Below are 17,661 nucleotides of genomic sequence, written 5' to 3' on the forward strand. Positions count from 1 at the left end.
ACAAACTGGAAGAAATCAATCTTGCAGTTGGGGGTTCTTTGCATTAATCGATCTGGCCTTGTCTGAAGTGGTTTTCAATCCAATGGATGTCTGAATACACTGGCCACATCTAAAGGATCCTGTCAACACAATTCCTGCTGCTGCAACAGTAACTCTGAACTTACACAGCTCCTCCATCAGCCACTTTCTGAAATGAGGACTTACCAACAATTCAAAAACGGAAAAAAATTTAATCCTCAAGTTTATATTTTTAAAACAAAAGAGGCTTCAATTTTTTATATTATTTTATGTGTACGGACTGCTTGTATCCCTGTATCTATGTAGCTTGTGTGTGCCTGGTGCCCAAGGAGATCAGAAGATAACTTCTAACCCCATAGAACTGGAGTTTCAAACAGTGTGAGCTGCCAGGTGACGGCTGAGAATTGAACCTTGGTCCTCCAGAAGAGCAGCCATTACTCTTAACCACTGAGCCATTTCTTCAGTCCCCAAACTTTTAAAACAGAACATTTAAAATTTAGTTTTTGACACTGATTAAATGATTTTGGATCCTCTTTGCATTACTATTTGGTGATAACATATACAGATGTTTTAAAATAAAAAAATATGGCTTTAAAAATTAAACTTTCAAACTCTTGAGACGAATATTTACTTCTGTCTGGTCTGTCTGTCATCGTGTGTGTGTGTGTGTGTGTGTGTGTGTGTGTGTGTGTGTGTGTGTGTGTGTGTGTGTGTGTGTGTGTGTGTGTGTGTGTGTGTGTGTGTGTGTGTGTGTGTGTGTGTGTGTGTGTGTGTGTGTGTGTGTGTGTGTGTGTTTGTGTGTGTGTGTGTGTGTGTCTTTATGTCCACATGTATGGAAGATAAAGGACAGCATTAGAGTCATTCTTTAAGAGGTGTAGATTTTTTTTTTGAGATCGTTTCTCACTGGCCTGCTGCTCCCTGGTTAAGTTCTCATTAGTCCTTGTCTCCTCCTGCCTAGTACTGGGATTAAGCATGCACCATGATTCCTGGCTTCTTTTATGTAGGATCTGGGTGTTAAACTTGGGTCCTGGTGCTGGCAAAGCAAGTACTTTACCCACCAAGCTATCTGCCCAGTCCTGAATGTCTGCATCTGTTCATGGCCTAAATTCCCAATGACTGGAGCCTCTGAAGTTTTCTAGTATCAGTGATTCATTAATAAGCCGCCAATAAGATCAGCAGTGGGGCGTGACCTAGAGGATAGATACATGTTGTGTGGGTGTGTTGAGCCTGTGTGTAATTATTACCAAAAGGACTGTGACTAATTAGAGCAGTAATGGAAAGGTTTTACTCGCTTACTCACTTAAGAGTCAGAGCTGCCAGCCACAGGGAAGTCTAGATGGTATCGGTGTCATAAGAGGACAGACTTGTAAGAGCATGGATGGTTATTTCTAAGGAACTAAGTTTTGTGGGGGGGAGGGGGGTTGTTGTTTTTTTCCTTCTGAGCCAATTTTGCATTCATTTTATGGAACAAGAGATCTTCTATTTGCTTATTTTTTAAATTTCTAAATGTTTACCTCTTAGGTGAGAGAAGGGAATTGCCACTGGCTTCACACTGAGCTCTCTTATCTCTACCCTACAAGTATGATCAAAGGCTAATACTAGCCGGGTTAGCCTATGCAAGACAACTTCCAGGTGAGCGTCAGTACACAGGCCTGTCTGTGATCCTAGCATTCAGGAGGATGAGTCAGAGAGATCCCGGGTTCAAGGAAGCTGAGAATGCCGGAAGAAGCTTGCCTCCTCCTTCATCTTCTTTTTGCAGAGAATTTCCTGAATGTATTATCAGTGAGAAAGCTACTGGGAGAAACCCATCAGGCATTATAGTTTAGCTGCTATTGTTACGATGTTATGTCTGTAAAGCCTGCATTTATCTACACCTTACTTCTCTGGCACCATTTCTCTTATTTTAAAAAGAGTGTGGGTTCTCTCAGGCAGTGACAGAATATTCAAGGAAAGCACCAAGAAGCCATGCCTCACCTTCCCACCAGGCTGTGCCTCCTGAGGAAGCCAGGGTGCATATTGCTGAAGTGAGAATTTGAAGGTGGTAGGCTAGGTCCTGCCTGAGATCCTGCAGGTTCTGCAGCATTGCTACTGCTGCGTACACATCATGCTTCTCCACAGTGAGGAAGGCTGGGTCAACTGCATCACTGTGCACGCACGTGCATTGGAGCTCATGGCACACGCTAGAGAGGATATGCCCACTCCATCCAGCACACCTAGCCTCACACGGGAGACACCTAAAAATATCCCAGAGGGTTTTAGATGACAAAAGGGAAACAGTTCTCTGCTCTCTCCTAGAAACATTATTTCAACAGGAAGACCTGACTCTAAACAAAACTTTACTGTTTAAAATTTCCAAGCTCAATCTTTTCATCCTTCAAAATGAGGACGTATGATCCCCGTCAACCTTGTGTTTGAATGCCCAGGTGTGATCTGAAATGAAGGGCACAGCCTCGTATTCCAAGCAGGCAGCTTGACCCATGCTGCTGGCTAGAGAGCAGCAACTCTGACAGAAAGAAGCAACTTGAGCAGAGATGCAGCCCAGGGCAACTCCTGGCATCATGGTAAAGCTTCTCAAGTCCAATATAAAAAGGGTGAGAAGCGAATTGCATTATAGTAAGGCCATGGCAAGCACAGCATCCTATACTCGCCCAGTGACTCTAACTAGTGTCTCTCAGGACATCTATACCTGACTTAATTTCTTGCTCAAAGTATTTATGACAACAGCATTGACTTCTTAACCTAGCTCTTTTAGAGTTTGTTTTGGTTTTGGCTTTTGGTGTTTTGAGACAGGGAGTCTGGCTGCTGTCTAGCTCAGGCTGCCCCAGAATGCAGTGACCATCAGGCTAGACTCAACTTGAAGTCACTACCCTTCTTCTCCCTCTCAAATGCTGGGACCTGGGATATGCACCACCACACCCAGCTCCTTTTTTTTTTTTTTTTTAAAAGCGCTTTCAACTTTAATATACAGTGTGAACATTTAATAGTTAATTATAAACTGTGGAGGGAAAGCCCCCACTGACAGTAGGACAACTGAAGAAACTGGATCATGAAGAACGAAAAATTCACTCATGGACAAAAATCAAGGATGGGCAGATGCACTTCGTAAAATAAACAAACAAACAAACAAACTGAAATAAGTGTTCCTTTAAGTGGGCTTGGCTCAGGGCTTGTAACCCCCAGCACTGTTTAGGCTAAGGCAGGAAAATCTTTGGAAGGTTACACAGAATGTTCCGTAGCAGCCTAGGCTACATCCTGAGACGCATGTCTCAAATAAGTAAATAAACAAACACTCTTTTAAGATTTATAAGCTACAGCCAGGTATGGTGGCGTACACCTTTGATCCTAGTGCTAGGGAGGCAGAATGGATGTGAGTTCAAGGCCAGCCTGGTCTACAAACAGAGTTCCATCGCTACACAGAGAAACCCTGCTCAAAAAAAAAAAAAAAAAAAAAAAAAAAAAAAAAAAAAAAAAAAAACTTTATAAACTGACACATTTATTTTATCCTCATAAATCACTTTCTTGAAGTAATTTTCAAAATGGCATCTTGAAAATTAAAACTTTAAACTTTACGCTCCCATGCAAACTAGGAATTATATTATTATACTCTTTAAAAAGTTTAAGTTTTAATTTAATAAGTTACATGTTTTTAAAATGTTAATTATTTTTAAAGTGTTATGATCTTAAATTTTTAAGAATTTCAATCTGAGTTCACAAAGTTAAGCAGGGTTTACAGATGTTTGTTTCAAGCGGGGTTCTCCAAGGCCTTCCACGCTAGTCATTCCTGAAATAACTCTCGGGTGGAATAAATAATGGGCTTTTCTTACTGTGGAACTTCTCACTGCAAATGTAAGAGGCTTTCAGAGGCTCAGCTGGCCCCACTGACCTGACAGCATTCCTGACCTTATCCACAAGGAAAAGAAATGGGAGTTTTCTCCACACTTTTCCAACGAAGTGCAAACTTTGTCTAATAAAAATGACTATCGAGATCCCAGTCCTTGGCAAGCTGAGGCAGGAGGATGATGGGTGAGGGCAGCCTGCGCTACACAGGGATGCTGATCAAATCGAGAAAACACAAATCCTCTTTCATTCCGTGACGTCGGGGGACCCGAAGAGCAGCAGCCTGTGGTTGATCGCTAGTCATTTCTTAATGCCCCTTTAACTTCGCCCTTAAACACCTTTCATCAACTCAAACTGTGCCAGCTGCTCTCACAAGGGTCCCACCGGGGCCGAGAGAAAGCCTGGTACTCCGTGAAAGGGCCGTCCTCGCGTTGTGACTGGCATGGGGGGGAGCCGCCCACAGCTCCAGCTGGGAGTGTTTTACAAGGTCCAGGTGAAGCCTCACTATCGGAAGTGGAACACTGGGGTGGGCCTTGAAACTTCTTAGCCTGGCCACCCCACTTCCTGTCCACTGTGTGCTTTCTGACTGCCGACGCCACATGGCCACCTCGCTTACGATCCCGATCCCGTTGCCACGCTTTTCACTGTATAGACATCTCCCTTCTTTGACTGTATCACACCAGGACACAAAGCTAGTCTGGTGCATCCGTCTCTGCCCTAGACTCCATGTTTTACGTACACCCACAAGAGAAGAAACGCTACACTGGCTATAAAGCCACACAAAAACATGGAAGCAGAAGAAAGGGTTAGAGCGCTTCCCGGGGAGGCACAGACAGTTGGGTTCAAACAAGTCCTGCAAAAATTATTTATCCTGTGACCAACCCCCCGCTTCCCACGAAACCACCTCTTTCTTGAACCACTACCATGAACTTATTACATTAGTAATAAGTTATTATTATACTATAACATAATAATAAGTAATTAGTGTATTTGAAGCTTATGATGAGCACTTGGCATATTCTTGCTTAGCTCCAACATGATTTTCTCTTAGCAAATATGGGGTACAACTGGTAATATGTAGGGAGACACTGTAGATCCACCTCCTAGTAGCCCGGACAGGTGTGCCAGGACACGCCCAAGAGGGCGTGGTGGGGGGAGGGAAGAATAAAGTGACCTAAGAAGGCTTCTTAAGGGACCGCGGACACGTGGACCTTCCCTTCTCCTTGCCCTTCTCCCTGCTCCCTCCTCCTCGCTCTGGCCTGGCTGCCCTGGCACGCTTTGGCCTGCGCTTGGCTGGTGTATCCGAATAAAGAAACCTTGGCCCTATTGACGGCTGATTGATCACTCCACAGTAATATGTTGTTTTAAAATTCCATAAAAATTTTGAAGCATACACTGACACCACGTTTACATAGAAAAAACAAAACCTATCACTTGAAACTTTCAGATTACCAGTTTATTATGTTGGTTTTTCTAGAATGAAATCACAAACATCTCACATTTGATCACACAGTTGTGTTTACAGGTTATATGTGCTAGAGACTGGGAACATGGTAACTCACCTACAGCCAAATACTGCATTGTGTATAAAGTCAGAAAAGTTGTTTTTCTAGTTTACCAAAATGCAACTACATATATCCGACTGCAGTGAGTACTTACAGGATTAAAAGTTTTGAAATTTGCACCACAAATGTCACAGCTTAATTATGTTACTGACTTTTGTTGCAATGCTTATTTTTACTCTAACATAATTCTGTCCTTTCCAGATATTAGGAGCCCTAAAATATCTGATTCATAAATCCATAGCCTGAGCTACAGTGAACTCAATACACCAGGCCAGAACAGGACACACTGCAAAGACATTTACAGCAATCATTTAAATGTCTATGCAGATAAACAGGTCCGTCATTTGTAATATTTCCTTTTGTTGTTATTGGTTTTTTGGCTTTTTTGGTTTTTGGTTTTTCGAGACACGGTTTCTCTGTAGCTTTGGAGCCTATCCTGGCACTTGCTCTTGTAGACCAGGCTCCTCTCGAACTCACAGAGATCCTCCTGCCTCTGCCTACCAAGTGCTGGGATTAAAGACGTGCACACCACCCGGCAATATTTTCTTTACTAACTGGTTCTCATCAAACCCTAGGAGGTCCACTTGCAGAGATTTCAAGATTTTGGTCTTGGTGGCTGGCAAAACTTTGCAGGACATTCCCAGGTAAGAAGCACAAGTCATGTGAAGAACCCTTATCCTAAATGATGGCTGTTGTAAAGGCCACCAGAATAATAAAAACACATAGCATTAAAATGTTGTATGGCGGCAGGATGGTGGGGGCACACGCCTTTAATCCCAGCACTCAGGAGACACAGGCAGTTCAAAGCCAGCCTGGTCTACAAAGTGAGTTCCAGGACGGCCAAGGATACACAGAGAAACCCTGTGTCAAAAAACCAGGTTTTTTATGACTAGTGAGATAGTCAAAGACTTGAGGACCTGAGTGCAATCCCTAGGAGCCACATGATGGAAAGAGAGAACTGATTATAGCAAGTAAGTTGTCCTCTGGCTTCCACACATTTGTGGGGGGAATGAATGTGCACGAATAAATATGTACTAGACTTTTCAAAAACCTGTGGTGCAAACACTCCCTTAAAATAGTGCCTTAGCAGGCAGAACTCCTATTCAAAGGCAAGAAAGGCAGAATAAAAAGAGGGAGGGACAGGAGGACCCAAGTTCCAGGCTAGCAAGGGCTAAAGAGCAGCCTATCTCTTTAAAAACAAACAGAAGGGGGAGGGGGGGACTAAAAAGCTGAGGGATAGCAAAGTTTGTTAAGAATAACAAGGTTTGGGAATGGTCACCTTGACCAAACAAGGCCTTAGCAGTCGTAATGACCCTATCATATTGTTAAGACCTAAATACTCATGAAGTTAAAATATCTTCTGGAACAGGAGATTTGAAGCCAAGGATTAGATAACATGCAGCTTACAATCAGAATGTGATTCTCCCCCAAAGGACTGTTGTATGATGGTGAACAGCTAAGTATTTTCTAGATGTCTATAGGCCTTGATCTGCCAGCACATACATGAACATTAACAGAAAACCAGGGCTGATTGGCAAGAGAACAAATGTTTCTTATTTAGGATTTAGTAGGTTACATTTGAGGGGAAAACTTTTTAAATAAATCATTTGGGATTCCTTTGGTCAATAAAATAAATAGGATTGATCAATTTCTGTCACACAACAAAAATATCATGTTTTCCTGGTTTGTTTGTTTTTCTAAAGTAGGAGAAATAGAAACACCATTGAAGAAAGAGAAAAGTATTTATGAGAATGGAAGTGAATTTTAGAGGGCCAGGGCAGGCCTGAAACGCAAAAGCTCCCGCTACAGTGCCTGCCGGCCTCCCTCCCTCTCCACTCCCACACAGGGAGGGAGCTGAGCTTGGTTACTTGTAGGTGAGAGGGGTTTCCAGTCTTTCTACCAACTGACTTCTTTCGTGCTAATCTGGATGCTCCTCTATTCCTATACACAGAGAGAATTCATTGACTCAAACCTAAGTGTCTTCTCTAACTCCACACAGGCCTCCTGCCATACACACACAACATCCATCTGGGCATGTGTGTGTGTGTGTGTGTGTGTGTGTGTGTGTGTGTGTGTGTGTGTGTGTATGTGTGTGTGTGTGTGTGAGTGCCCCCTACACACACACACACACTAGTTCAGGGACACAAGCATTCGGATGGAACAGACACCTACAGAAAGGACTGTAGCTCTTCATCCCTGTAAAGGTTAAGCACCCAATTCCCTTTGCCCATAGCAAGGACATCCAAGGACAGTGTACCTTTTCCTGAGCCAAGAGTCAAGTCACTTGCCTGTGCCACTTGGATGCACCATCACACATAAACTAGGGTTCTGGGAGTGAATCTCTTCCTATAAAATATCATTTCATTGCAGTATCACTGCAGCAGGGGTGGAGACACAGCTCCCAATGCTGTCACCTGCAGCAGCCAGGTGACCTCAGACCCAGGATTCTCCATATTGGTACAGAAAATGTTTCAGGATGAGCCAATACGAAGCAGAAGTTGAATTTTTTGAGAGATTTAAATAGAGATGTTAAGCACAAGAGTTAAGAGAAAGAGAAGAAAGGCACTCAAGAAAAAAGACACACACACCCCGGACATAAGAATGGGCTTCTCATACAAGAGTCACCCATGAACTTTTTTTTTTTTTTTTTTTTTTTTTTTTTTAGGTACACAAAATTGTTCGAAAACAACAACGAATCTGCTTCTGGTGGCTGTAGTCCATGGCTTGATCTGTTTGTGGCCAATAAAAGCCACGGGGAAACTAGCAAAAGATGTCTTTTTCTCAGCCGCTTACTGACTGGTAAAGGTGGACAGAACCTGGTCAGTTATTCTGTAAACCCATCCCGGAATGTGTGAGTGCCTGCATCGGTGTCTTCCTTAAACATTCTCCACCTTTGTTAAGACGGGATCTACCAGTGAACTTGGGACTCGCCAGTGAGCGAGTCTACTACTGCTACAGCTGGTGCATGGCTCTACTCTTGGCTGTCACATGGGTGCTCGGATCAGAACTCAGTACTCATGACTGCTAACTCAGCCATCTCCAACCCCTGATGCACTTCTGACAGATTTGCAGAGACAGCTGGTTCAGTAGAAGGCCCGCTCATACTTTGAGGCCCTTAGGGAGGCCAAGGTCTAGCAGAGGCCAGATGTGAAGGCGCCAAGCCTCAAGACTTGAACCCACTTTTAAATAACCAAGGGCTGCCAGTCTCTTCACAGCTACGGCTCAAAGCAATAGTCCACAGGTTCTAAGAAATTAATATATAGAATGCAAGGCAAGAGTCCTTAGCACTATTCTATTTTGAGTAGCACTTGCTAAATAATATCACACAATAACTGGAGAGAAATAAAAGAAATTACTGTATAACCTGAAGTAGTTAAGACATCTGCCTTCCCTTAAGGCGGTCCTTAACCTTCCCAAAGCTGCTACTCTTTAAAACAGTTCCTCACATGGTGACCCCAGCCATACGATTATTCCATTGCTACTTCATAAATGTAATTTTGCTGCTTCCATGAGTCATAATGTAAGTATCTGACATGCAGGATATCAGATATGCGATGCCCAAAGGGGTCACGATCCACAGGTTGAGAATCACTGCTTTGAGGCAACAAACAAACAAACAAACAAACAAACAAACAAACACAGCAACAAACAAGAGCCATTATACATCCATTTTGAGCACCAAAAACGTCAGAGAAGCAGAGTCTGGGCAGCAGACAGCAAAGACCTGAGGTAATTACTCCAGTTGAAAGAGATGGAATACTTTGTTTCATTTTACTAAATAAATCATTACAAGAATGGAAGCAGGAAACAAATACTTCGGAAGTTCAATGTATACTGGAGAAAAATCTCTTCCTAGAACAGGAAGCACCAAAAAGAACATTTAAATGGCAACTAAATGTTGTGGGGTATTTGGTCATACTGTGTGAAAATGTGTTGTTTTATTCTGATTGGTTTAATAAAAAGCTGAACGGCCAATAGCTAGGCAGGAGAGGTTAGGTGCGGGGCTTCCAGGCAGAGAGGAATTCAGGATGAATAGGCACACCGGAGAGATGCCAGCGAAACAGAAGTGGGCTGGACACAGAAAATGGAGGAAAGGTTGATGAGGTTGCCTTTCTGTACACATGTTTCTTATTGGTTAATGAATAAAGCACTGTTTGGCTAGTGGCCAGGCAGGAAGGATAGGCAGGGCTACCAGACAGAGAGAATTCTCAGAAGTGTAGGCAGAAAGGCGTCGACATGTGAGCCTGGGAAGATTCAACTGTTCTCCGGTAACATAAGACCATATGGAAATACATAGATTGGTAGTTATGGGTTAATAATTAAAACAGAGCTAGCCAATAAGAAGCCCAAGCCAGTCAACAGTTTCATAATTAATATAGCATCTTTGTGTTCATTTGGGGCAAGGCGGCTGTGGAACCAGGCGGGAAATCCTGTAACAAGAAGTAAAAAGCCATGAGGCAAAATGTAGATTTAATAGGAATGGGTTAATTTAAGTTATAAGAGCTATTTGGATGCATGCCTAAACTAAAGGCCAAGGTTTCACAATTAATTACTCTCCGTGTCATTATTTGGTGGCTGGAGGCCCAAAAGAAGAAAAGTCTGACTACAAAATGTGCCTTTACTTTATACTTAAAAACAAAGGTAAAACAAAGGTCATGGATATAAGTGGTCTGAATGAGAATGGCCCTATAGGCTCATGTTTGAATACTTGGGCCCCAGTTGGTGGAACTGTTTGGGAAGGAGTAGGAGGTATGGCCTTGTTGGAGGAGGTGTGTCACTGAGTTAGGTTACAAAAGCCCATGCCATGCTGCTGGTTAGCTTCTTCTCTGCCTGGTGCTGTGGGATCAAGACACAGGCTTTCAGATACTGCTCCATTGCTATGCTTGCCTGCCACCTGCCAAGATGGGCATGCTCTCTGACTTCCTGCCAAAAGTGAACCCCAAATGAAATGCTTTCTTTTATAAGTTGCCTGGTTATGGTGTTTTATCATTAAGTACACTGGAAAAAAACAAACACACAAAACAGTATCCAGTGAGTTAACTATGTCTAAATGCAGCACTAAAAAAACCTGCTAATTTGCTGGACAGTGGTGGCACACACCTTTAATCCCAGCACTTGGGAGGAAAAGGCAGATGGATCTCCAAGTTCAAGGTCAGCCTGGTGTACAAAGTGGGTTCCAGGACACCCAGGGCTACTCAGAGAAACCCTGTCTCAAAAAAAAAGGACAAAACAAAACAAAACAAAAAACAAAAAACCACACACAAAAAATAAAAATGTCAACTGCACTTTGATTCAATTGAGAGCACTTAGAATATAAGTTATTTACAAAAGTCAATCATATTATATATCCATGATCTACTTTCTGCCATGGACTAGTCCATCACATAGTACATATCTGTACTGACACAGAACTAAGATTATCAGTACACTTACAGAGATAACCACAGGGCTACACAGTGGGTCATCATATAAATGATCTATAATTTAATAGGCAGTATTTTAAATACCACACAAGATAACTAAACATGACCCCAAAAGTATTTCTGCCAGTGTAGGATCAAGCTACACTTTCCTTCAAACATTACATTCTACTGAAATAGAAACACATCTTTGGGGAAGCAAAATTCCATCCTTACCAAGGTCAAGAACCAGGGGAAATGTCACAACCATCCTCAAAAGCAATGAGGAAGCTGGGTAATCCACCTACCAAACAACTCATCATGACTCACAATTCCAGCCAGTTTTAATACTAAAAGGACTTGGTGCAGATGTTTTAATTTTTTTTTTAACCTACTTTGATCACTATTTGAAATACTTGGGGATCTGTGTAGTAGCTCCTCTTTTAGTTGTAAAATTAAGTTATTATGTGTATGACAAGCATGGTGGGAATACTGGAATAATGGGCAGCTATTTCTATGCTGCCAGGAAGATGGCTTAAGTTGGTGAAGTGCTTGCCGCATAAGTATGAGAAGTGATAATTCAAGGAGATGATCAATCAATGACACATGAGGGGATAATAAAAATAACGACTCGACTTGTTTCTTTGCTTGACCATGCTTAGAGAAATTTGCTTTCCAGTTTTAATTAGTAAGTTAAATTTTTTTACTACCAAAACCCCATGTGGCTATTTTTAAATGAAAAGCCAATACTGTAAAATAAAAAAAGTCCGGTCTCTGGACCTCCAGTTTTGCACATGACTTGTGTATATTAGTAGATACATATTCAGATATAAAACCGCAATGAAGCACTGTGAATCTTGGCGTATTCCACACCCTGACATATTTCTAAAATCTTTCTTGCCAACGCTTGAGACTGGTATTTTTAACAAGTAGAAAACCCAAAAAGCACTTGAAAAAGCGAAGGAGTTCACAGTTCCACCAATAGCATTTTCCTCAAACATTGAGATTGCTCAAGAATTTTAGTGTCTAAAAACCTAAAATAACTACAATTTTATCTCTTCAGTTATGAGTGCAGTTAAGCACTTTTTTATAGGTCTGTTAGAAAAAAAATGTCTAAGTGACATTCTCTTTTATGTCATCTTCCTTTTCAGGCACTCATTACCGAGTTACTTATCTTTTTCTTATGGTTCTGTGCAACCTCCTAATATTATAGGTACCCTACAGAGAAAGTTTGATGTTGTTAAAAAAAAAAAATCACCGCATGAGTGTGTGCACACACAAAACAAGGGTGCATGCAAACACAGGAAATGCTAGATTCTTCTACTTGAACTGTGAGTCTTGAGGATCTTTCCTGAACAGTACTGTGCACTTGACACAGAGCTTGTTGTGTCACACCTGGATGTCAGGTGTCCCCGGCCCACTTAGTTTCTTTGAATGATTTAGCTGTAACACACAAAGAGATCCCTCACACCTACGCCTTTCTAGACATAAGGGAGGTCATAGTTGAGCAGATAATACCAGAAGTTTGCCAAGAAGACTGCAGCTGCCTCTCGGACAACACAACTGGTGCTCCACACTCCCAGCACACTCCAAGTGCTGAGTGAACTGGCCCTGCAATTCTATCCAGGCTCTTCTCTCACTTGACCCTCATCCATCAGCTCCTAGCACCCAGTCCCTTGTCATATGCGTCTCTTCCACGTCGGGCCTGTTCACTGGCTCCTCCTCTCTCTACCCATGTCTTTACTCAAATGTTAACTCTCCGGAGAAACTACATCTCCCTCCCAATGCTCCCCCTCTTCCTCAGGAGGCTTTTTCCACGAACAGGAACCAACAGTCACACTACACACACAAACTACAAATCAGGACATGGTGTTATGCACTCCAGGTCTACATCTTGCTATTATTGAACGAAAGCTCCATGAAACCAAAGATAAGCTAGCATCGCCTTCACAGTCCTAAAGCTTCAAACGCTATCCTCCAGGCCACTGTAACGATAACTGAAAAGACGATGGTTTTCAGGTGTCACTGAAATGTGCACCAGTGTTGGATGCACAGCAATTTTCTGTGGGTAGTTTTGGAAAGGAAATGGCAACCTGCTGTTGAACGAGTGAGTACCATCTATGGTAGATAAAGGCTTCCCAAGGGTGAGCAGAGACAGGCAGCCAATCCTCACTCATGCATCTGAGGTTCCTTAACTGCTGCTTTTCTATTTGGTGAGTTCATGTCATCCTTGTTTCCTCTGACAGGATAGGTCGAAAGAATAAACAGAATTCAAGTCACTATTCACACAACTAGCTATGGATGCTGTTACTGAAAGAAAGCCATCCCTTCTTCTAGGCATGGTAAAAATACATATATAATGCAGTCATTATGGGGGGCAATTTGACAGTATTTGTTACTATTTCCAGTGCAATGCAACCCATGTATATGTATACGTATTACATGGTTGTATGTATGCAGATATAATTATTTGTAATAATTAAGGATTGCCCATCTAATGGAATACATATTCTCAAAACCAAAATAGAATATAGGATCTCCTACCCTACATGGAATGAGCGTGCATCAAATCCCTTAAAACACAGCTTCCAGTAAAGGGCAGTGTAGAACTTCAAGCCCTGCGTGATACCATTTGTTCTTTAAAGAGGAAAAACAAAAATGACACACATTGGATCATCGTCAGTATTCACTGATTTTATGTTTACAAGTTCTCCTGCTCATTAACACTGTTCCCACAAAAACCAATAATCATGGCTTTGTCACAGTGCTTCTCAGCCATGCAGAGTCTCATGGCCCCCACCCCCAGCTGCAGTGGAACAGGGCAGGTGCTCTCCTCTGGTCTCAGTAGTCACACTGTAAACAAGGATCCTGCTCGTGCTCTTATTTAATGCCACGCCTTTCCATTTTGTGCTGTTCATTTTGTGATTTACTCCTTCAAATGTCCGTGTTTAGGGCAGAGGGGCTGTTCTGTGACCCATTAGCACAAAAAGGCTGAGATGTGCCTCAAAGAAGAAATGTGTGGGAAACAAGACTTCCCAGGAATGAAAACTCAACGTAAGTGAATCAATAGTACCTATTAAATACAGTGTCTTTAAACAGAAACCCAAAAGCAATCATTTGTCATATGTTATGCCCAAGGACTGGAGAGATGGCTCAGCAGTTAGGAACACTTGGTTTATTTCCCAACACCCACACGATGGATGACAAGCACCCATAACTCCAGTTCTGGGGGAGCCAACTTCACCTGACCTCTGAGAACAGCAGGCACCTACACAGTGCACAGACATACACATAAAAATAAAAGAAATTTAAAAAGAAACGTTCCCAGAGGCCCTCAGAACCCATTTCCCTGAGCTACCTGGAGTGAGCACTGAATGCGTTTGTAATCACTGTCTCTAGAAAGATGCACTGGAGATCCTCAGGGACAGGAACTGTGGGTCTCAGGAAAGGGTTCAGTCTTTCATACTGAACACCCTTTCACTGTTGTACGTATTTTAAATTTTATGTACATGCCTGGTTTTCATTTTAAGAAGTGAAAAAACAAACCACCAACAACAACAACAACAAAGTTGTAACAAAGCTGGGTGTGGTACTACAAGCCCTTTAATCCCAGCATTTGGGGCGGGGTGGGTCTTCGAGTTCGAGGCCAGCCTGGTCTACAAAGCCAGTGCCAGGACAGCCAGGACTGTTACACAAAGAAATCCTGTCTTGAAAAACCATATAAAGCCAAGTGTTGGTGGCACATGCCTTTAATCCCAGCACTCGGGAGGCAGAGACAGGTGGATCTCTGTGAGTTCGAGCCCAGCCTGGTCTACGGAGCAAGTTCCAGGACAGCCTCCAAAGCTACACAGAGAAACCCTGTCTCAAAAAACCAAAAAACATATATACACCAAAACGTTAAAGCAGAATGCCCACGTTTATGAGAGGCTTTCCAGGGTCAAAGTGACTCTGAAGGAAATAGACAACCAAACAGAAAACTTATCCCTTGAATTTAATCAGACTCTGAACTTTAATGTCGCCTGTCTGAAGGGCCATAAAAGGTTATTCTGCTGTTGCTTCGGGCCTATGATGCTGTACTCCAGTGGGAACACAGGTCACATCCCCTTCAGGAAAACAGGAGGACAGGGCCATGCCTGCAGTCCCACAGAGGGCAATCTCACAGTGACCAAGAGAATTCCCACAAGGCTTTACCTTGAAAGAAAATCATCACCACTTCTTCAGCAGCCAAGAAGAGGGTTACTATTCCCACACGATATCTGCCCATCTTTCAAAACGAGAGGGCTCTGAGGGAAGAAAACTGGCTAAGGGAAAACTACCTTAATGCTACAGGAATATTGTCCAGGCTTTGTGATGTCCAAAGAAGCCGCCAAGGGCACCTACATGGACAAGAGATGCCCCTGCAGTGGGCAGATGGGACCTGGTATGGTGACCAAGGTGGAAATGGCACGGCCAGTGTCATCTCAGGGACCATCTCCATTACATCTGCAAGGACAGCTACTTGGCTGAGTTCCAGTGCACAACCTGTCCTTCTGCTTCAGAACAGCCAGTGTTGCCACTGTCACAGTGGGCAAATGGGGACCCCTGAGCAAGATGGTGTGTATCAACATGTTTAAGACCCCCAAAGCCACCCACATAAAGGAGCAATTCTAGAAGTGCTGAAGCCAGATGCTAACCCACATCCTCAGAATGAGATAAAAGTGGAATGCCCATTAAAATAAAGTTCCCTCCCGCTATCTCTCAGTGCCCTGCTGCTGACCTAGCCTTTACCATGTGGACTTTTAGGAGACCCTTGTGTGCCAAACTACAGCGGCACACAAGCACAACACAACACATAAGGAATTTTATTGTATTTTGAGCTTGTATCACATGCCAGGCACTTAATATCTATCACTACCCCAGCAAGCAGTCAATAGGATCCTTATTTAGGACAGGAAGTCTGAGTCATGCGGTGTGTGTGTGTGTGTGTGTGTGTGTGTGTGTGTGTGTGTGTGTGTTACATCCAGGTAATATACGGGAGAACAAGGACTTGAATTAAATGTTCTGTGCCTAGGAACATGCAAGGGAGGAGCAGCATCCTGTGAGAACAGCCAATCATTTAGACAAAAACACCTCTGACCCATGGAGAGCACAGCCTCCAAATCTTTCCCTTATGCATACAATCAATGTGTGAACAATGCCTCAGAACAAGGCGGAAAGCTGAGGGTAAGTGTGGCTCAGAGGGAGAGGAGGCTTCGGAACTGCTGTGTCTCATCTGGATCCTCCTCTCCTGTGGCCTGGGCACCACCATGCTTTTCTCAATGACGATCCTTTGGAGGCCGCTCCTGGACTATTACACAGCATGGCTGGCATGTTCAACAGCTTTCACACCACGGCATGCTTACCTATGACAACAGGGGTCTACGGCCATACCACCCTGAACGCGCCCGATCTCATCTGATCTCGGAAGCTAACCAGGGCTGGGCTTGATTAGTACTTGGATGGGAGACCTATAACCACACGAGTCTTGGGCCTAGAACGGCATCCGGCAAACAGGATGCCTCCAGAAACACCTATCATATTGAGTCAGTACCATTCTGCAGCTGAGGCTGAACCCACTGCACCCTAGAGAGATGATGGCCAAGTCTGATCAGAAGTATACAGCTGGCCTACAAAGTACTACTCCTAAGTGATTATGGGAAAAGCTACCAGTGTCCATCAGGGAGCATACACTGGAGAATGAGGAGTTCAAACACAAAGCTCCAATCTACCAGAGACCCATGAAAGTGACATTCCAGGTGCCACGCTGGCAGTGGGCTGGCCAGAGTCCTAAGCTAGGTCCTGGGGGAGGAGAGGCATTGCCTTTTCAAGGCTGAAATGACTGATGAGTTGAGCCTTCTGTATCAGGATGGCAAATTGGAGTCACCATGGTAGGTAACTTGGCAGCAGAAAGAGTCGTAGGCAGGGTGAGCACAGCATTCCTGCACCCTCAGAGGTTAAAAAGCACTGTTGGTGGGAACTCTGCTGCTGTACTGAGAGCAAGGCGGGGCTACTGGGGTTTCTGACATTCCTATTGGCAGAGCCGCTGTCTACAGAGAGACTATAAAGTGTCTGGGGCCGTATAAGTCATTGACACACCTTAACCTGTATAATTCTTACCGAAGCCCCATTTGATCATCCCATGTTCACTCTTAGAAATGAAAAGGCCTGCTCAATGGGAAAGCATGTGCTTAATTTCATGGAGCTATTAATATCAAAGACAGATTTGCACAAGAACCCGTAAGCCCCATTATTTTAACTCACCACTTCCCTGTAAGAAATTCAGGGTAAAGGAAGAGGAGGCCATGGCCATCTTAGGGAGGAAAGCGGCAGGTTTTCCGGGGGTCTAACAGTTTGAGGATTCTGAGCAGGTGATTAAAGGAACACTTTCACATAACTAAGCATCCCTGACCAACCATAAACGCTGGGCAGATTCAGTGAAAGCAAGCAGTATGGAAGGATTACTTGCTTAAACACAACACTGTTGCCATGCGTGGCTTTTTTGTGTATTCAGTCTTTTATAATACCCACCCAAAGTGTGGCAAACATGCAAGCCTGTGAGGCAGGTTTGTTTGACCTCTATTTTGCAAAAAGAGAATTGGCTTCAAGTAGTTGGACAAGTCAAACAGCCTGCGTACTTGACACCTGCAAACAGCAGCCATCCAGGACAGCAATCTCTGCCTTATCCTGCACACAGAAAAAGCAAAGGTGGAAAAAAAGCAATACCAGGAAACCTGTTTTGGTGGCGTCATGCCATTCATGGGCCCAAACAAGTAATTCTGTATAGATCATCTTCTGTATTATTTAGGTTTATAGACGATGAAGGC

General features: G+C 43.4%; 1 protein-coding gene and 1 pseudogene across 5 annotated transcripts in view; one reads left to right on the plus strand and one right to left on the minus strand.

The window, feature by feature from the left end:
* Positions 1-17,661, minus strand: part of LOC100763438 (elongation of very long chain fatty acids protein 6) — a 111,584-nt gene that overhangs the window by 67,663 nt on the left and 26,260 nt on the right. The window lies entirely within an intron of this gene.
* On the plus strand, positions 16,215-16,329 carry LOC113833513 (annotated as a pseudogene).

This window comes from Cricetulus griseus (genome assembly GCF_003668045.3).
Source record: "Cricetulus griseus strain 17A/GY chromosome 1 unlocalized genomic scaffold, alternate assembly CriGri-PICRH-1.0 chr1_0, whole genome shotgun sequence".
In the NCBI taxonomy this organism is placed as follows: Eukaryota; Metazoa; Chordata; class Mammalia; order Rodentia; family Cricetidae; genus Cricetulus; species Cricetulus griseus.